Consider the following 21876-nt stretch of genomic DNA (forward strand, 5'->3'; position numbering starts at 1 on the left):
TTCTTGAGTGATCCCTTGTGAACTGATAATTGAAATCCTCATTCTCTTTGCCACACCTGTGAATCAGCACTCTATTTCACTTAGGGGAGCACATTCAAGCTAGAGGAGTCATTTGCTTGGTAAAAGTGCTTTGGAAACCTGCTCCATTTTTTCACCTTCTTCCTCTGAATCCTGCAGAGATTCTGAGAGCTCGGCTCCATATGTCCCAGTGGCTGAACACCAGAAAGCTTAGCAGTTGAGCAGAAAGCCTGTCTCTAAATTACACACACAAGCCAGGACCTCCTACTTGCCATGTTGTCAGACCAGGGTAGAACACAAACATAGAAGAGGTACATTGTGCTACAGGCTGATCTGTTTGGGTCCCATTGCAATACAGGAGAGGCCAACTGAACCAGAATCTTCCGTGTCGCAATATGGCCCTTCTGCGGTTTGGGTTAGAATATCTGAGTAGTGTCTTTGTCATCTCTAGCCTGTCATCCCCAGAGAGTGAAACATAAAGTTCCTTGGGCCCCTTTGTGAACCCATCCAGTGGCAAGGGACATGTACAAATATAAGTGTAGAATGAGAGTTGACTAGGAATAAAAAGCACACAGAATTTCAGGCAGAAGTGCATTATTCACTCTTACAGCAGTGTAAAGGGAGACTAAAAAGCACCACCCTGCCTCCAGCTAAGAAAGCATATGTAATGTACAGGAGCTTGGGGCCTCTTTGCTGCCTGTGTTGCGACATCAGAATCCCAGTGGGTACCTGGCTTCCTGGCCTCAGACATGTCAGAGTGGGGAAGAGAGTTTACCAGCCTTTATGAGACCCTTCAGCCCCAAGGTATGTCTTATGTGATGGTGCTGAGGTTGCTCTGTGGGTTCATCAACCCAGTTTCTACAGGGCCCTATGCAAATGTTGCCCCAGTAGACACTAAGACCCAAGATCTGAATGCTTGGTCCATTCCACCTCTCAGTGGCCCAACTGGAGACCCTGGGGCTTGAAATGGCTGGAGGTGGGCTCCTTTCACTCAGGCGTCTGCTCTGAGATCACTGCCTCAGAGCAGTCTTTCCTGACTCTCCTGTTTAACATAATGCACTCTCTTCCCTTACTCTGCTTTATATTTCTTCAGAGCGATTACCACTTTCTGACCTTTTCTATTTACTCACCCATTGGTAGTCTCTCCCACTAGGCTCCAGTGAGTTCTTGAAGGTAGAGACTGTGTTGTCTGCTATTCACAACCAAATCTCACACATGTAGGATAGAGCCTGACACATAGGTGCTCAATGTTTCTTGAATGATTATACTAACCAGACCCTGTAGGAACTAACAGATGTGGCGTATATAGGCCATTTTAATTAACTTATTTAATTTAATTTCTGAGCCAAGACTACTTGGAGGATGAGTGAGGTAAAAAAAATTCACCTCCTACCACCAAACATTTAATATGCACCGCCCCCCGCCCCACCTCTTGTCTCTGTGTGAAATCCCCAGTTGTGGCCTATGTCAACTTGTGAACCTGCATGTCCTCTCCTGCCTCTGATTTTCCTGATTCAGAACCTTAGCGGAAACATAACTCTGACAACCTGGGTTTCTAGTGATGCTCCACATTTGCTGTCTCTGCTTCGTTAGAGATCCCGGTCACTGTGTTTTTTATTTCAACCAGCTCACCTCTTCCCGCCTCTGTCCTCCCCTCTCCTGTTTACTTCTTTGCCAGTTGAGATTAGAATTATTGGCTCTGTTCCACATTCCAGGTATGCTTAATCCTAGCCATGTTAGCTCAGCAGATAGGGCCTGAGCGCCTTCTGCTAAGGACACCTAAGTGGGCCCCTCAAATCTGCCATTTACCCAGCTCTCTGGGGAGTCCAATAAGGAGGGAGACAGGCCAACTTTTCAGTATTCACAATTCCCTTTCATGGTGGGAGCCTCTCTGAAACTTTAGATGTTACTTCTTTATTTCCAAAAATATTTCGGGCTTTCCCATCAACACAGCCAATGATAGAAATCAATAGGAGTCTTGGGAGGGTGTGAGTGTATGAGATCACAAACTGTAGAAGCCAGAAGGGTGAGAGTGGGACTTTGCAAAACCAGAGGTACTTGGCGTTGATTTGCATGAATTCATTTGAAACTGAGGTTCTGAGTGGGGAGGGAGGAAGGCGTGAGAAGGAACAAGAGTCGACCAGATTAGGATAAAATGATGACTCTGTGACAGAAGTTGAGCAGATTAGGATAAAATGATGACTCTGTGACAGAAGTTAAAATCTGTTCCCTCTACACTCATTCCTCACCAAGAATCGTGGTACGTTTCTCAGTCTAAAATATCTTTCACCCTGTGGCAAAGTCTGTACAATCAAGGAATGATCTGGATTTCCCTTAGAAGGTATGATTCCTTTATTATTTTTTCAAAATCCTACAACTCTGGTGATAATATGCCAATTTCCTAGAGCAGGACTTCATGTAATGTTTTATTTTTATTTTTAATTTTTCCAGGAGGTATCTGTAACCACACCCTCTGAGTGACTCTAAATACTTTCTCCCCGAGAATAAATGAAGCATTGTGCACTTAGTTATACAGCCGCCTTCGTACGCGTGCACTGGTTTCAAGATGTCAGTAGAGCTTAAAAATGAATCATGCTATATCCCCCTTTAGGGAGCCATGGAGATGGGGAGAAAAGGGAGTCTGCGTTCCCTTGGGGCCAAACACCCTGGGTTTAAGCCTCCATTTTTTCTTTTTTCCATCGTTGATAACCATTTCAAATGCAAACCCATAGAAGAACACATTCTCTTTATTCCAACAACAGGGATGGGGAAACATTAGGAGCAGAGTAAAAGCTGTTCAGTGTGCCTGGATGACTCAGTCTAAAATAGTGTTATAGCTTGGCAGCAAATCCACTTCAGGGGAGCTGGTGGGAGACTAAAATAAAAGTTAAATTGAGAGGGTAAATCATTTTATCAGGCTTAGGATTTTTACTTGATGTAATGAGATTCTCAATATAAAATGAGTTAATATGTCTGCCTAAGGGCATAGATATTGGAAGAAAGAATTTGAAAATACAGACTCAAAGTAGCTAGCAGTCTGAAATAAAACAATGCAGGGCAGTGAACTTCTCATATAAATTTTGGCACAATGTGTTTCTTTTTGAACAGCATGATTAAATGTGAGTATCCCTTGCTTGTCATTAAGAAGGAAAAAAGAAACTACAAAGTGTTTTTTTTCTTTTAAAGACTGTTCTATTATGTTCTATTTTCCTCCTCTTCTTCCTCTTTCTCATTTGTCTTCTAGAAAAACTATGCTTATTTTTGCACTGCAAAATGCAAACTGAATTCAGATTGTTCATAAAAGATGAGGCCAAACATATTTCAGCATTCTTGCCTATTGCTGTCTGATTTTCCATGACTCAAATACAGAATGGGCCCATAGTGCAGAGGGCAGATCTTTTGCGGACAAACCCACAGAGGGAAATCACAGCATTTCGTCTTAGCAATTGACCCAGTGGCTTTTACACTCTCTCTCGGCTTCCCCTTTTCCAGTTCTTTCAGAGGACACTTTCCATTAGGCCAGGTATGTTACTCAGTGAAGAGTAAATCAAGCCTTGGAAATGTATTGCCAGTTATTCCCTTGAACTAATAAAATTATGGAAGGAAAGAATGGCTAATGCATAGATATCAAACACATGATCATGGAGGGTGAAGTTGAGGCAAGAGTGGAAGGTCCAAGGCCTCTCCTCATGCCTAGGAAGTAGGATCACAGAGGGGAGAGGTGTGTGTAAGAACAGTCTCCTTTTGGTTCTGCAGATGGCTTCTATATCCTGTTAGCACTTTATAGACTGAAATGATCTCAGCACAAATACTAGTGGTGACATTTGAGGTTGGTCAAGGAGCGAAGCCAACAGTTCAGGCTTTATAGTCCAGCGGCCCCCAGGAGAGGGGAGGGGATGTATGCAGGTTCTGAAGCCCGCTATCACTCCAGGGCCATAGAGTGCCAGGCCCAAGGCCAGTCTCTCAAGACGGACACTGCTTCGGGTCATACCGCATACCACACGATATGTCCACTGAGTTCTGAGGAGAAACCACAGCTCTAGGTAGGCTCTGTTTGGGAATGGCCTGAGTCTCATTTCCTCTTTTTCACCTTCCTCAAGGCCCTGCCAAGCCTGGTCACCATGTCATTGTTTGCTTGGCTTTGTTGTAGAGAAATAGCTGTGATATGTATAGAGTGCCCTATCCAATGGAAGCATCCATTGCTGCTTCTGTTTCCATTTCAAACACTTGTTTATTTTCACCATTTAGTTTATCTTTTCCAACTGATATGTTGATGTTTCTGTCTGGCCTTCCATGTGGCATAGGGATCTGATTGTTTAACAAGTAGCATTTTCAGTACTCAAGGAAGAGCCCTGTGATAGGTGGTTGTTGCTATAGCAACTTTTTTAAGGGAAAAAACCTAACCTTGCAAATGGACACATAAGAAATCATAAGAAATTAAATTTTCTCCTTCAGAGAAGAATGAAGCTAGAATGCTGAAGTCTCTCTCAGCCTCATGAAAAGATCTTTATGAACAATTTCCATGTTTGGGATTGGGCAAAGCAAGCTGTGGGCTCTGAATTCCCAGAATAATATTTCAGTGTGAAAATCAAACAGTTCTATTCTTTTTTAAAGGGTTTCTTTAATTATGGAGGAGATGGCCAACACGTGGGACAGTGTCACTGTCAAGCACCTAGAGGTTGTGGGTATGCAGCATCTTACTTAAAACCCTCACATTCATATCTTTGAACGTGTCCCACGAATAAAGATGTGCTATTTCCTTTTCAGAGCTGTGGTCTTAGCAACTTGATGTCAGCTTTTTCAGCTCTCACAGCAGGGAAATTCAGGTGAATTCCAAACTGTGATTAGAGAGATCTGAGTGGAGTTAAAAGGAGTCAAACAATAGAAGAGAAGCACACTCACACAGACACATGCGCACAGACCGACTGTGTGCAAAGATAAATTGCATCTGCGTATGACCACGTTAGCTCTTGTCATAAAGCAATGAATTTGTGAGGAATAGGTAAAGGTCAATGTGAGAGAGAAAAAAATCTCTCCTTCTACTGCCAAAAGTAATAAAGAGAAAGAAAAAGGCACCTGTGACACTAGATATCATGGAGGAAAAAAAGAATGTTACTAAATGATATTGAAAGTTTAAAAATATGATGAGAAGCAAAAGCAAGAAATGAAATGATGTGTGCTTGCTAGGTGAACGCAGATAATGGAGAATAGGCTGAATTGATGCAGAGATGGATCAAGGGTTGGTGGATTGTTCTCTCCCTCCTCTTCCCTCTATTTTCTGACTATTTTTCTTTGATGGAGAAAATGATAGGCTTGATAATACATGATGATAGGCATCCAAAGATCAAACTTCATTAGATCTTTCTTATTCTGTAGCATGAAACTATCTGGTCAAAAGCAATTCCCATATGTGACCTTAATTTAACAAGTGATTAGACCCAATCTTGATGCTTTGAACTATCTTTGGTTATCAATATCAAGTAGGATACCATTTTAAATAGGCTGTTAGTATCCTTAGATTTCCTGAAAATCTATGCTACTGGAATTTTCATTGAAGCCACCCAACACCATCCATCTCTTTTTAAGTCTTTCTTTGGGTAGTTTTTTTTTGTTCCCCCAACAGGATTTTCCCATATACCCTATTCATTTGGACACCAAACCCAACCAAAAGAATACGTGGGTGCAACACCTCTGCTTTCTCAATGATACCTATGTTTCTTGTGGCCTGGCTTTTCTCATATCTTGGCTGACTTCAAATGCATACTGAAGTTCGTATTACACACAATCTACGTAACTTCTCCAGAAGAAACAGGCAAACTCTATGCCTTCCATCTAGTTTTTGAACAAGGAGTTGCAGCCTCACTGCATCCCTTACTGGGAGAGAGAAGAGGAGAAAATATAGGAGAAAACAAATGAGATAAAGTGAAAGAATTAGGCAAGATGACGGAATCATCTATTCAAAAATGTTTAACTGTGTACCTACAAAATACAAAGTATTGTACTAGCTGCTGTAGAGGATATAAAAAATGGTACGGCAGGCTTCTACACTCTAACTCCCTCTAGCTGCTATCCTATCTCTCCATAGGTTTTAGGAAAAATAATCTACCCACCTTTTTTCCCTTTTATGACCTCCCATTTCATCCTCAACACAATGTAATTTGGCATCTTTCCCTAACCACCATCAAATGCCAGATGCAATAGATATAGCTCTGCTCTTATTCTGGGTGACCTCTGCATCATCTGATGAGGTTCTTCACTCCCTCTCTGAGGCTCTCTTCTTCTTTCCTTCAGCTGTTCATCTCCCTTATGTTTTATTCCTTTCCTCGTCTCTCCTTACATTTTGATGTTCCCCAGAGTTGCATTCCCATCCCTTTTCTCTTCTCACTTCTCGCTCTCTGTTTGAACACTCACAACCACATTCATTCCTTCAACTAATACTTATATGTGTTTCTACCCAACCTATATAGACAGCCAAAAACTCTCTCCTGATGTATAAGCCTGAATATCTAGCTAGCAAGGGACATCTCCATTCACATGCCCCACAAAATGTCAAATTCAACATATCCAAACCTGAACCTATCATCTGCCCATCATGAAACATGCTCCTCTCTCTACATTCTTTTTCTCAGCAAGTAACTCCATCACCTACTCAGTCCCTAATCCAGAAATCTGGATTCGGTCCTAATTCCTTTCTCTCACATTTCCCATATGGAATTAATCACAAAAGTCATTTGGTTTCTGGTTCCTAAGTTCTTTCCCATCATCTCCATTTCTACTGCCACCACCTTAGCTCAAGTCCTGTTCTCACTGTCTCTTACTGAGTGCTGAGACATGCTCACTGGTCTAATCCACTCTCAAATATTTGGCAGTTAGAGTATTTTTTCTAAAATACGTTAAAGATCATGTCACTTTCCCGCTTAAAGTCCTTTGATACCTATGCGTGGTCTTCATAATTAAGCCCACATTCCTTTGCATGGTGTCTAAGCCAGAGAGGCCTTCTCCTGTGTTTTACTGTGCCTTACCTCTTACCCACTCCTCCTGGGCCTGCCTCACTTTCAGCCTTGCCTGTGATGTACAGTTCCCTGAGGACCTAGTTGTCACTATACTACTTCCTTGGAATAATCCCCCAGCATGAAATGGAAGTTTCCTCCAGTGAATGCGTTTCATAAAGAGCATGGATTTTCATAGTCAGACAAATCTGATTCAGTTACTAGCTGGACAACCTTGATCAAGGTGCTTAAACTTTTGTAGCCTCATTTTTCTCCTCTATAAAATAAGGTTACTTATATCTACTCTCAAGGTTATTGTAAGGATTTAATATAATAATAATAGCTGGTATTATTGGGCACTTTCTATGTATCAAGGACTGTTTTAAGTACTCTATATGTACTCATTTAATCTTTGCATCAACTTTATGATGTAATTATTATATATATTTTACAGATGATAAAATTGAGGTACAGAAATTAGGTAACTTGCCCATGGTCCCACTGCTAGTAAGTAGGGAAGCTGGCATTCATTGAGATGATATATAGAAAGTGCCTTTTATTGAGCCGTCACTCAATGAATGCTGTTTGCTCCACCTCTTTCCTGCTGTATGCTAAACACTCAAGTCTTGCAAGAGGACCCAGAAGACTAAATTTAAAAATAGCTGGCAATATGCCCGGTGGTCCACGGATCTGTCTCTTGCTTCAACAGTGTTTGGACCGAGCAGACCCAGGATGCCCGTTCTTCCAGCCTCCAACCACCCTCACCTCTTTTCCAGCCACAACCATCGGAACCATCTTCTCAGCCATCCTCTACCCCTGGGATCAGACAACATCATTTTTTGAGCTTAGCTGCTTTTTGCCAATCAACCATGAGCTCCCAGATTCGTCAGAATTATTCCACCGAGGTGGAGGCTGCCATCAACTGCCTGATCAACACGCGTCTGTGGACCTCCTACACCTACCTCTCTCTGGGCTTCTGTTTCGGCTGCAAAGATGTGGTCCCGGAGGGCGTGGGCCACTTCTTCAGTGAGTTGGCTGAGGAGAAGCGTGAGGTCACAGAGGATCTCATGAAGATGCAAAACCAGTGCGCTGGCTGTGCCTTCTTCCAGGATGTGCAGAAGCCATCCCAAGAAGAGTGGAGTAAAATCCTGGACACGGTGGAAGCCGCCGTAGTCCTGGAGAAGAACCTGCACCAGGCCCTTTTGGATCTGCATGCCCTGGGTTCTGCCCGTGCAGACCCTTATCTCTGTGACTTCCTGGAGAGCCACTGCCTAGATGAGGAGGTGAAACTCATCAAGAAGATGGGAGACCACCTGACTAACCTCCTCAGGCTGGCCCGCCCAGGGTTGGCCTGGGTGAGTATCTCTTTGAAAGGCAACTCAGGCACAACTAGGAGCCTCTAGAGCCTAGCGGCCTTTGAGGGGCCCCTCTGGCATTCCCCTGGTGTCAGGACTTCTGCCTGAGCCTCTCCCTGCAGCCACTAGGCAGCTTTTTAACCATCCTGGAGCCCTCTTCCAAGCCGTGGACTAAATGGAAACAGTAAAGATTTTTGCAGCCAAAAAAAAAATTAAAATAAAAAAGAACTGATATTTATTGACTTCATTATTTTCTGCATTTTGAGTACAGACTCTATAGACATTATCTTATTTGAGGCTCACTACAACTACTGAGCTGGAACTATTCTCTTCATTATACAGAGGAAGAAACTGTGGCTCAGAGAGGTTAAGTAAACTACTTAAAGCCTCCCATCTCTCCTAGAGGACAGAGCCAGCACTTAAATCCAAGTCTCTGCTGCCAAAGCTCAGGCTCTTGACCACTATAATATATTGCCTCAAAAGAGGTTAAAAGACACGAAACAGTGTTTATAATCTTGCTGGGGAGACTGAAAAAGGTATAATAACAGTTATTGGCCAAAAGCATTAAATACACAAGGGAAGCAAACCATGGATAGAGTGGCTTACTGGGCACAAAATAACAGCAGTGATCACAATTAGGCTCTGAGAAGGAGTGAGTTTTGAGCTGGGATTTGAGGATAGTGAAGAAAATACACTGGTCAAAGAGAAAGACCCTCTCTGAGATCCGAATGGCATATACGGAGGCATGACAAAGGCAGAGACCTGGTCATGGATAAGGAAGTATTTTATCTTCTAGAAATCTAACTAGTGGACACTAGATCTTAATTGCGAGCCAGGTACAGCAAAGAAATGTATGTTTTGGGGTGGGGGCTGAAGTCCCAGTGGTATCAATCCTGCTGACATCTTGGATTAAAAGCAATTTACAAGGTTGCAGTTGATGAGCTTTCTCAGTGTAACTGTGTCCTGCATTGTCTCTAAAAGGCAAATGAAATAAACGGCAGCAATATTTTTGAGGATTAGGAGCTTCCTGAGTTAAGACTGTGCTTTTAATATTTTAAGCAGACCCAACCAACACAGTAAACAGTTTTCTTTGTGGAATGGTGCAAAATGAGCTCTTTTACTTGTCTGATTATCCCATGACCATTTATAACGGAGTGGACAGTCCTTTCTCATCAGGGAGCAGTCAGTTAGCAGTTAACCCAAGGCTCAGGTTAGTACATTCTGCTCTCATTTTTTTTAAGATGATGAATGTTGATTTATCGTGAAATGAATTCATAGGAACTGTAACATATTCCTGTTTAAAGATAAGTTAAAAAAGAACGTAAGCATGTGCTAGGAAACAGTGTTTCTCATCATATGGTTGAAGGCCTTCTGCCCAGCCTACTGCTTTGACACAGAGAATTACCCTTGAGTCACAATTTTGACTTGTTTCAAGTTTTATTTTCCAATATAGGTGAGTTTTTTTCCCTCTTCAAAGCATATGGCCACACATGAAGAATTGGAATCTGTCAGGTGGAGAATTCATCTTAGTCATATAATTACTGAGCTGAGCAAGTTAGATCAAAGTGAGGGCATTGTATTACTATAGGACATTGCTTCAAAGAGTAGTTAAACTGCAAACAATATAAAGGCTTTTTTGTCCCTCATTTAATGTCATTTAAATCATCAAGAATCATTTCCCGTAAATGTATGGCAAATAGTGGAATTTTAATTCTTGCTTGAAAAAGTCTGCATTCAAAGCTTCATGGAAAGCAAAGGAACTTTTCTATCTGCCATTATAAATTCTCATTTCCGGGCATGAAAGGCTTAAATTGCCTGGAGTGTAGGTTTTGGTTTTGTTTTTTTTCAATTATAACCAAATATCTCTGTAAACCTCTTCATGTTTCATAGAGCTAGTTAAGCAATTTCCCCTTAGATGTGTCTTTGATGTGAAAATAAACATAGACTGGAGTGAAAGCTGAGGTACTCACTAGAAGAGTATCTGTCTGTCTGTATGGTTTGTAGTTACTCAGGCTAACGTTAGACTGGAGAAAACACACATCAACACTCCATATCAAACCTAGATACAGTTGCTATAAGAAAAATATTTCTTCAGAAGTTTCAAAAGAATGATGACATCAATGCCAAGAACATCAAAGGAGTTGTGTGGTGCTTTCAGGTACTTTGCCAACCTACCTTCTAAATGCTGCTTAACATTCCTTTGTAATGGAGTTCAAGATGAGCCTGAAATTGCAGGGACCTCTTAAAAGGTCTGCTTATCCCGCCTCTGTGTCCAGGTGATTGCATCCAAACCAGTTAACGCATTGCAGACCTGGGTTGTCTAAACATGATTCAGATGGAAGGTTTTTCAGAATGTTCTTGTGCAGTGAGGGGGACTTGGTAGAGATATAATCTCTGGACCTCCCCTGGGTATGTCATGTAGAGATATGTGAAGACAGTGGAAACACTGTTGGCATGCTGCTATCATGGAACAGCAGCCCTCATTCTTAATTCATAATGCTGTTCCTTCATAAAGGCTGTGGAAGAGCTGGGTTAATGACCACACATGGAAAGTTGAAAGAGAAACCAAAATAAATGTGTGCATTTAGCCTCTGCTCAGCTTTTCAATTTTAATCAATCAAGAAAAATGTGCGTTTACCTTATGAAAACTTTAATTTGTATGTAATTATTGCCTTTATTACATCTTTGTTTTAGTTTTGAGAATTGTTTGTTGCAAGTAACAGAAGCCCTTTTAAAGTATCTAAGCAGAAAAAAAAGTGGGGGAGGGGATTAATTGGAAAGTAACTGGGTGTCTCAATTACAGGAATATAATTGACTGTCCCAAAGTGCTGGAACCAGGAATTGCTAAACTTCAGGAATCTCTCTCTGTCTCTGTCTCTGACTCTCTCTCCCTCTTACCCTTCTTCTCTCTCTCCCTCTCTTCCTCTTTTCCATCCTCTTTCCTCGCTCCTCCCTCCCTCCCTCTCTCTCTTTCAATGTGGTTTCCTATCCTGCTTTTCCCCTGTGCATGAGTTTCATTCTTCTGTCTCTACAGACTTGCTCTCTCTGTCGCTCATTGTACATGGCTGAGAATGACTCCCAATACAGGCAGCCCTACATATCTCTCATTTCAAGTGTATAGAGACTGCTGAGAAGGTCTTGTTTCAATTCCTGATTACTAGAAAAGCATTTAATTAGTTCAGCTTGAGTCAAATGTCCACTTTGATCCAGTCTGCTTGAGCTGGGGGAAATGGGATGTCTCTTGATAAGAAGCCCTCTACCAGGAGATGTGGGATAAGACTCTCAGAGAAGGGTGGTTAGCAAGGGCAGACATATTGGATCACATGTTCATTTCAGTCTTAATTATGTAGATAATATATGTTGTATACAGAAAATTAGAAAACACAGATATATCAGCAAAGTGGGAAAAAAAATCCTTCATCATCCCACCACCAGAAAGTACTTCAGCATCTTGAAGTGTTTCCTTCTAGACATTTTTATTTGCTTTAAACAATCTTTTTGATCTCATATTTGTTTGGGTTACGCTAAGGATGAATTACAGTGGTCAACAAGACAGACATGGCTCAAGCTTCCCTCTCTAAGGCTTATTTTACAATGTGGGAGACAGACTTAAAAATTGGAAGCAAATTGATAAAAATATTTGGAAATTTTAATAAGTGCTGTAAAGGAAACAATCAAAAGGTTGAGATGGAAAACAACAATGAGAACATATTTTAGATAGATGGTCATTGAAAATCTCTGCTAGGGTCACATTAGGGTGAGACTTAAGGGAAAAGAAAGAGCTAGCTAGATAAGAGTGGGAAGACTTAGAGGAAGAAGAGAGTATTCCAGTTGGAGGGAATAGTATATGTAAAAGATCTGAAGCTGAAATCACCTTTTGTGTTTTGGGAATTTATAAAAAAATAATATAGCTGGAGCTTGGGTGTGAGAAGGAGATCCCTTTTGTTGCTATGTGGAGAACACATTGGGATGGGAGGAGGCTATGTGGAGAACAGATTGGGGTGGGGAGAGGCAAAATGTAGGGTCAGATTCTCAGAATGTAGTTGAAGGATACTTGGTAGCTCACTGTGCTTAAAGCATAGAGGCCTGAAGAAGAATGAAGGATGTAATCTGAGAGAAAGAGGCTGGGAAGGATAGGGTCCTTTAATACCTGTTTAAGTCAGGTATGCCACTGAAGATGAAAGAGAAACGCTGCCATGGAATTAGCAGTTGCTGAGTTTTATATTATTTTACAGAAAGGTGGGAGCCCTTTAGTAACCACGTTCAAACCCAGGGTTGTCTGTTAATTAGACAACCATGGAATGGTATTAGGGCAGTCTCTGCCATCTGCGTTTTCCTGGTATTCAAGTTGGCCAACGTTTAGGAATTAGTCCAATTCTCACCAGCGTAAGAAAAGAATAGCAACCTCTTAGAACATCCATGCTTTCTCTACCTCTCCAATACCTCTCAGCTCTGCCCCACTGCCCAGCACCTCTGCAACTGGACAAAGAGTTGCTAAGAATCAGCCCTATGGTTTATAAAAGTGGTATGGTTCATGGCCAATGGCAGAGAATCATAGACACCCCATAAACTGACTCATCTCTTGTTCCTAGACTTCTGACTGCCCAATAAGTCAAATCATCAGCCAGTCAGTAGGCACTTCGCTGGGCTAGTGCTGGACTGGACTTAAGGGAGTAGATGAGATGCACAAGGTACTCTGTCTTCCACTGACTTCTTGGAATCATACTAAACTGAAAAACTCACAGACTTGAGTCATTACCCAAAACAATATCAGACAGAAAGTGCTAAAATCATTAAAGCAGGAAGAAAGAATATAAGGGAAAGCAGGAGGGCAAGGCCTCACAGAGGAGATGGACCTTGAACTAGGCCCTTTAGAATGAAAGCTTTCCAGACTGGGCCCTCCAGCTAACGGGGAGAGAGAAGCCACTTGCTTAATGACACTTAATACGTTGTACATTCTGCTGAGGAGGACATTTAGAGATTTCAAGGGAATTGCCAACATTTTAGACATAGCATTTACTTTGGATTCACTTCGATATATTTTGGGCAAAAAGTGAGTCATGATTAAAATATTTCATGCACAAAGCAGTTGGGTTTTTCAGGCTTTTATAGAATGTACTGTTCATTTTTCTGTTAAATGCAGAGGGTCCATCTCTGAAAGATAGCTCCTGCAGGCCCCTGCCTTATGATGATTACAGCAACTAGTCAGGATGACTAAGGATATAGTCAGAAGGATAATCACACTGGTTATCGCTGAGTGAATCTGGAATGACATTGTTCAAGGTAGTAGACAATATAGGAAAATAATTCTACTTTGAACTTCTTAATTAAATTTAAAAATTCCCCGGTTAAAACTTGTTGTACAACAAGTTTTGTTTATACCGTCCCTAGCAATATATCAGAATCTCATAAAACATCACATTCATTTGCATATCTGGGGACACTTAACTGGAAGCAGCACTTCCCTGTCCTTCCCAGGCAGAGGTCATTCCCCTCTATGGCTATAATCCTATGCACACTTCTGCAGAGCAACCATCACGTTGTATTGTTACTTCTGCTTTTGTTTCCAGACAGACTGGTAAATTCCTTTTTGTTTGTTTGTTTTTATTGGTTCTAACATTTATCGAGAACTATGTTTTAAGACTAATTTTCCAAGTTCTTTATGTGCTTTAACTACTTGGTCCTCACAACAAACCTGTGACATAGACCGTCTCATAAGAATATATACTTGGTGCTAAATAAATATCTGTTGAATGAATGATATCTGTTGAATATCTGTTGAATAAATCAAATAAATCAAATATCTGTTGAATAAATATCTGTTGAAGAATATATACTTGGTGCTAAAAATAAATATCTGTTGAATGAATGAGTGAACAAATTCCATTTTACAGATGAGGAAAAGCCCATTTTGTTATTTTCCTTTTGCCTTTGTGTAGCACATTCCTGGCACATAACACTCAGGATGACAGCAGGAAGTGTCACGCAGGCTCAGGTTCAAGTTTTTCCTCTCCTACTGAAAATGAGCTACCAGTAATGGAGCACTGCTCTGAGCTGGGAACAGTGCTGGTGCTTCACATACATGGTTGCTAATCCCCACCCAAGTCCCATCATACAGGTGAGGTAAGTAACTGGTTCAAGCTTATATATCAAATAGGAGGAGAGCAGCGTTTAGATCTCAGGTTTATTAGCAGCTGAATTCCATGCTCTTTCAAGATCCCACACCCTCCCATTTACCTCAATAAAATAGGATGTCTACCTTTCCGAGGCATTGTTGCACTAGTTCTTTCCCCTCAGTGAATGTTCTGTTGGTTGATGATAGACTTGGAACATTTTCCAAGGGGAAGAGATGGAAGTGTCCAAACTGAGAAAATGCTGTAATGAAAAACACTTTCTCTGCACTGTAATGATGAGTGTGTTTCTGAGGCAAATTCTAACTCTTCTAGTTACTCTTCTACAAGCCAGCCATTAAAGATAAGAAGAGGGGAGACATTAAAAAAATGTTGAATATGGGTGATCTTAGCATTTAATGTCTTTAGAAGGACAGTGTGGTGACAGGTTAACATTTAGTGTCTTTAGAAAGACAGCGTGGTGACGGGTTTTCTCTACAAAGATCCTGAATTTGCAGTGCTCTTGCTTCTATATAAAACTTTTCCTTGGGTTTCATAAAGAATTGCTATTTTGTTGACTAAAGTGGTCACGTTTCTCAGAGTCCAAACCTTATGGAACAAAGTTATGGCACAAATTTTCCAGATAGATCTAACATGCCTTCCCTGCCACCTTCCACCAAGAAAAAAAAAAGTTTTACATTTTTTATTGAAGGATTAAAAGTAGAAGTTACTGAAAATCATGCAGGAAATGTGCCCTGACTTCCTTTCAGCTCCAGTGCTTTCACTCACGTAGGGCATGGGGTCTAGAATTGCATCCCAGCTTTGGAATCTTTTCAAGAGGCTCAACATCATCTTGAGTCCGTCAGAAAGCTTCACGCACCCCTTCGCCTTTGGTTCACGTGGATGACAACGTGGTTCCAGTTCTCAAGTCTTCATATTCCTCTGACCTCAAGGTTCAGAAGAAAATGATCACTCAAACAAAACTCTAGTGGAACCATTAAATTGCTTGTGAATTGGATATGAAAATGTTCCCCCCAGCCACAGCCTTCTTCTTACTGTTGTTTTACTGCTCAGTAGTTAGAAAGATCCAGCTTCCCAAGTACTGTAGTCAACCCACAAACTGCTATTTGAACACCTAGAATATGCCCAGCATTCTGGTAGGTACTGAAAGGAACCCAGTCAAATGTAAGACACAGTGCCCACCCTCCAGGAGCTTAAAATCCAGTTGGGCAAACCTACTTACTATACGAATATAAAATGATACCTCCCAATACAGGGAAGCAATACAGGGAAGCTCAGAACTCTACAAGGGCCAAATAAGAGGAGCTTCCTGATGTCTTAAGCAAAAGCCTTAAAACCCCATCTAGTCTGTTTGGGATCAAGAGGACCAGGAAGGATTCACTCTCACCTCCAAGTACTGTGATGAGCTGGAATTTACTGTTCCAGGATCTCAAACATTTTTACATCTAGAATCAATCACGAGTCATAAATCATTTGGGGGGGGTTAGTCTGTTTCTAATTTTATCTATCCCCAACTTTATCTGTAATCAGCCAAGAGTAAAATGGCCTGAGGAAAGTTTACAGATGATGGGACCAAGATATTCCCTTGAGTATCTAGGCAGTGGTAAATTTGGTTCTTGTGTTTATGCCTTGTTGAGAAAAACAGAAATCTACTTGGGAAAAAAATGTGACCTATGGACTGAATTGTTACCTTTGTATGGCATATTCCCGGTTTCTAGGGCAGCACAGGAGACAAAGAATGCATTTATTTTGTGGAAAGGGATAGGGGCAGTGGAAGAAACAGAAACCAGAGGATTGTGCAATAATGGCGTTTTTAAATCCCTCCAGGAAGTTTATGTTTCGAGTCCTTTGGAAGAGTAAAGCACAGCTGTTTAAAAAGGAGAGTTTACTGAGGAACTCCGGCCCCAATTCCACTGTGTGCTGGATTTTCCTTGTCCATAGGTTTCTGGGCACCTCCATCCCCAACCCTTGGGGCAGGCGGGCCACTATGTCGGGACCCAGCCCCTGGCAGACCTACGCCTTCCCCCAGGAGAGACCGCAGGCCTCAAATGGCATCGAGGTGTTCAAATAGAAGCATCAGAACAAGGACGAGAGTGAAAAGAAACAGTTTGCTGGATCTCAGCAAAGGAAAGTACAGTGATTCCTGTGTAGTGTGAAAACCAGACTGGACTTGCTGTTTGAGGCTAGTGAAAGGGTGATGTTATTTTCATAATCTCACAAATGAAACCTAGCAAATTTGGGGTGCCGATTTATGGTACCAAACAAAAAATGCTTCTCAGTCCATCTAGGTAATGGAAAAAGTGTAAACGTTGAAATGTAATGCTCCTTTGAAGCCTTTATATCCTGCTACTAGCTTAATCATCTGCATATTTTCCCTCATGCCAGGGATGATTTGATAGGGTAGGGTTCAGAACTCTCCCTGGGTGCTCAGTAAATCTGTTTGACTGACCAAGTGACCTTTGTTTCTTCCTTTTCTTATATTGGAGCCTTGAGGGTGATGTCCTGAGATTTCACCATCAACCTCCAACCAACGACGTCACCTTCTCTCCCCACCATCCGTCCCCATGAGTCCCTAGTGCCGTTACCCTTGCCCTGTACATGCGAGACATCTTCATTCTGTTATCCTTTTGTCTTGGCTTTCTCTGTCCACTGTGTCCAGAACAGTGTCGGCATGTGGCAAGTTGAAGGCCGAAAGGAAGGTGAGCAGTGTGGTTAGTGATTAAGAATGAGCACTTTGCAACCAGACAGACCTGGGTTGGCATCCTGCCTCCATATTATTCGCTATGTAATCTTAATGTCAGGAGCCGCAATTTCTCACTTATAAAATGAGGATCAGAAGACATGTTCGGAGAGCTGTGAGAAGACTAAATGAGACTCTACACAACTCTTATTTTAAGAGCACCTTTCTTAAAATAAGCATTCAATACATAGTAGTTATTAGGTGAGAGCCTTTTGTGGGCCTTAGGCACTCATGCTTTTGAGGGCCCCTTCTTCCTTAATAAATTTTAAAAATTATGTTTTATGACTGTGTTGGCATAAAGATAGATATATTACTATTATATAATAAAACATTTCAGGGGCTGGCCTGGTGGCATAGTGGTTAGGTTTACACGCTCCGCTTTGGTGGCCCGGAGTTTGCAGTTCGGATCCTGGGCGCGGACTTACACACCACTTGTCAAGCCATGCTGTGGCAGGCATCCCACATATAAAGTAAAGGAATATGCGCATGGATGTTAGTTCAAGGCCAATCTTCCTCAGCAGAAAGAAGAGGACTGGCAACAGATGTTAGCTCAGGGCTAATCTTCCTCACCAAAGCAAAAAACAAACAAAAAAACATTTCTTCAACCTAAAAGTTCACTTTTTCTTCTGTTTTAAAATAAAATAAATAAATTTTAAAAACATTTTTGTGGGCCCCTAAGACTACTGTGGGTCCTGGGCACTGTGCCTGCCATGCCTAATGGGTAAGTCAGCCCTGGGTGAGAGATGTGTGTTGGAGATTTTTCCCTCTACACTTTCGATGTTATGAACTGCTTTCTGGAAGTTACTGGCTCCTCTGGCCCTCAGGATATACACTGCCTTTATACTTCTCCCTGTCCCATCTCATCTCCCCCAGCTACTTATAAGGTTTGCACTGGGGAGCTTCCAACTCCCCAGGTCCAGCCCCGATCCTTCTCAATTTAAACCCATGTCTTCATTCCCCGTCATTCCCCTGGGTGAGTCTCATTCCCTTAGGACTATTCTTGGCCTGGTAAAGTGACATTCAATTTCCTGATAAACTGTTTCTCACTGAGATATTAATGACTAGCTGTGTTCCTCCTCTACTCCTTCTAGACTCTTCGCATTTTGTCACAGAACTTTTAGAGACTCTATACCATAAATCAAAACCATGTATCTATCTGATGGAGAAATTTTAGTCCAGCGAAGGAAATACTTCAAAGTAAAGGTTGAACTTTGAGAATCATTTAGATTGTATTGTGCCAGTAGCTTGGTGCCGACTGCGTCTGTGCATTCAGTGGGCCTTGGTGACATGACTTTGATTAGAAGCTTCTACAAGGCAGGGCACAGACTGTCCCCAAAATTCTCTTGGTAAAGTATCACGTCCAATGGAGTCCTAATAGAATCGCTTTTATCCATGGGGTTGTGTTTCACACATCACTAAGGAGGAGTTCTGTTCCCCATCTCAAGTCATCCCTCTAGCTCTGCTTGGTGCTGACCTCACACACTGTACAGATGCCTAAAAACAATTCTCACTCCCTCAGCATCTGTTATTTTCCGAGTTTGAGCGGGAAAGTGTTCTCAGACATAATTCTGTTTATAAAGGAGGGAACTATGGCCCATAGAAGTGGAATAACTTACCCAACATAGCAAAACAAGTTGATGCCAGAATCAGGATAGATCCCAGCCCTCCCCAATACCTGGGTGTGGGTACCACTCACGTCTGTCAGGGCCTAGGGAACCATTTACTACAGAGCACAGGCTCTGAGTGGGTTGCTTGGTCTGATTCCTGACTTTATTGCTTACTATTTGTGTGACCTTAAAAAGTTACTCAATCTCCAAACCTCAGTTTCTCATCTGTCAAAAGGGGGGTGAGTAAGAAATACTGTCAACCTCATAGAATTGTTGTGAGGATTCTTAGAGTTGTGACAATTAAATGAGATTATTCATACAAAGAACTTAGCACAATGCCTAGCACACATCCCCTCAATAAATGACTTTGTTGTTGTTGTTATTATTATTTTCATCACTACTACTACAACCATCGCTAATTCTATTACTGCCTCTACCATCCTGGTGGCTTAGAGAAGGTGCTAGTGCTGCTTCCTGGAGTCTGTGCTTCACTGCCCAGGGAGTGGCCAGAGCAATGGGAGAATCTGGCAGAACAGGTTTTTTCAAAGCAGAGAAAAATAAATCAAAGGTGCTAACCCAAACCTGGAAAAAGAATGTATTCCTTTGTTTGTTCTTTACTAATTGTGAAAGAACCTTCAAAATGTAGTTTATGCTGAAATAAATGAGCATGGCCTCTCTTGAGGTAACATGGCTGAACCTCTTTGGTCTGTGGTCTCCCTGACTCCATGAGGACAGACAGTGGCAACTTGGAGTTTCTGCCAAATGTGGTGATGGCTGACAGTGTTCTGTAATAATGTTGCCTACATCAGTGTGTAGACAAGATTGGGAGTCTGGAAACATGTGGAGACAGCAGAGATGAGGGAGGGGAGCTTCACACTCAGGTACAAAGTGTACCCTACCACTTGCTGCAAATTGCTCATCACTGAATGTGAAGTCTCCTGGGATTTAGTTAGGAGTCTTGGTTGACAGTAACAGCAGCCCAATTCATATTAGCTTAAGCAAAAAGGGGGATTTATTATTATAAAGATTCCATAGAGGATCAAGGAAGACAAGGAGAGACACAGAGCTGACCTGGGATTGAATTCAGGCCCTTAAACGCTATCAAAATGTGTGTCTTTCCTCTCTGCTTCATTCTTCTTTCTACAGACTTACTTCGTCTATGGCTCTGGTTGACATAACGGAACAAAAGCTCACAAGTTTCGTAAATCACTCTGCAGCCACCCAAAGAGAGCCTGGTCTCACTTTCTCCAATTCTGGAATTCCTATGGAAGGGACTGATTGGCTCAGCCTGGGTCAGGTTCCTTTCTCTGATTATCAATTCACAATGGTAAAAGGTAAAAAGCGGTTATCCAACATGGCACAGGCACCATAACTATATACCACCTGTGAGTGGGCAAGACCACAGATAAGGGATTATTGAAACAGCTATTGATAAGCTATAGGACAAGAAACATATCATTCACATTCGGCCCTGTGCTGCATCCTGGCCATTCCCAGGTTCCTCATCATTTTACCAGAGACCCAGGATGTCTCTGTGCTTATTACTGCCCCTGCCCCTTCGTGCTGGGTGGACCCTAGCCCTAAACAAGGCAATTCCAGCATGGTATAGTGGAAATGACACAGGCTTTAGAACTACAGAGACCTTGAGTTAAAGCCCAGGTCTACCACTTACTAGCTGTGTGACACTGGGCAAGTTACTTGGCCTCTCTGAGCCTTGGTTTCTTATCTATAAATAATGCCTATCTAAAGGGGTTGTTGTCAAGACTAAGGAAGATAAAGTAACCATATTTAAAATACTTGGTATATAATAGACGCTCAGTTACATTAATGTCATTTTCTTAATTAGGTTACCTAGAAATCTTTAGGAGGGTGGTGGAGTGGTGGTAAGTGAAAAGGGAGGAAAAAAGTGATAGAATTTTCTATCTGGGAAGTGTCCTTCTGCCTCAGGTACTTTACAATTATCCTGAGCAAACATTAAATAATTTAAGTGAGTCAGCTGCACTTTGATAGATATAGCTTCTCACTTTATAGGCAAAGCAACAAGGATCTCAAGATCAATGATGAGTGTTTTATGTTTCTTTTTAATTTATCGATGACTGGTATGGTCCTTAAATCTTTCTCAATAATTTCTAAAGTTTATATAACAATCTAATCACTGAGTTAGTGAACTAAGTACTTGAACATTTTGTTGTTACTGTTGCTATTTGGAGAGGCACTCCCCTTTGAGAATATAGTAAGCCATACTTTTTATATAAACTATAATTGAGTTCTTACTATAGCAAGCACTGTGCTAAATGTTTACATGCATTGTCGCATCTCTTCCTGTGAGTTAAGTGCTGTTGTCCCCATTTTCTGGATAAGGAAATTGAGGCTAAGATAAGTAAAGTGCCATGGTCACCTAGCATTCAGTGACAGAATTGGAATTTGAGCTCAGTTTAGCCAGCTCTCAGAGCCTGCGTTCTTAACCACTATGCATTACTGCCTCTCCACACCTTGGTTTTGGTTATAAGATTCAGAGACAGGCAACATAAGAAGTGAATCCCCAGGACAGTCTGCACTTAGAGTATCTCATTTGATAAATGATAATCTCATGGCTTCTGTGCGCCCACACAATGTTGTTACACAGGCCTGAATACAAAGCCGCACAATTATAGAAAGAAAAATAGATGAACAACAAATAGAATATCGCCTTGGACATGACAACTATTCTGATTACTTCCTTAAAGGATAATAGTGATGAAGGGGTTGAATCTGTGACAAAAGAACCTGGAAATTGTGTCCCAGCTTTAGACTCTTCAGCGTTTCCCGTTTTGATCAGAATTGTGCTCAGTCTAGTCATCTGAGGCTGTGTGGGGTTGTGTGTGCGTGCATGTGGAATATTTTGGCCTGCTCCAGAAAACACCACCACTTTGGTGATTAACTGTAGATATTATCAATAACTCCTGATGATATATGAGGGATTCTTCATCCTTTGGCCTAGGTACCAATCATGGGAACCACTGTGATCTCTAACTACTAAATGACCTGCTCCTCCAG

The 21876-nt window shown here is 41.7% G+C and overlaps 1 protein-coding gene and 1 pseudogene across 1 annotated transcript in view; both read left to right on the plus strand.

Annotated features, from left to right (window-relative positions):
- Positions 1 to 21876, plus strand: part of MAML2 (mastermind like transcriptional coactivator 2) — a 337326-nt gene that overhangs the window by 210438 nt on the left and 105012 nt on the right. The gene's annotated exons all lie outside the window — the stretch shown is intronic.
- On the plus strand, positions 7877 to 8400 carry LOC131408517 (ferritin light chain-like; annotated as a pseudogene).

Source organism: Diceros bicornis, chromosome 7 (assembly GCF_020826845.1).
Source record: "Diceros bicornis minor isolate mBicDic1 chromosome 7, mDicBic1.mat.cur, whole genome shotgun sequence".
Lineage (NCBI taxonomy): Eukaryota > Metazoa > Chordata > Mammalia > Perissodactyla > Rhinocerotidae > Diceros > Diceros bicornis.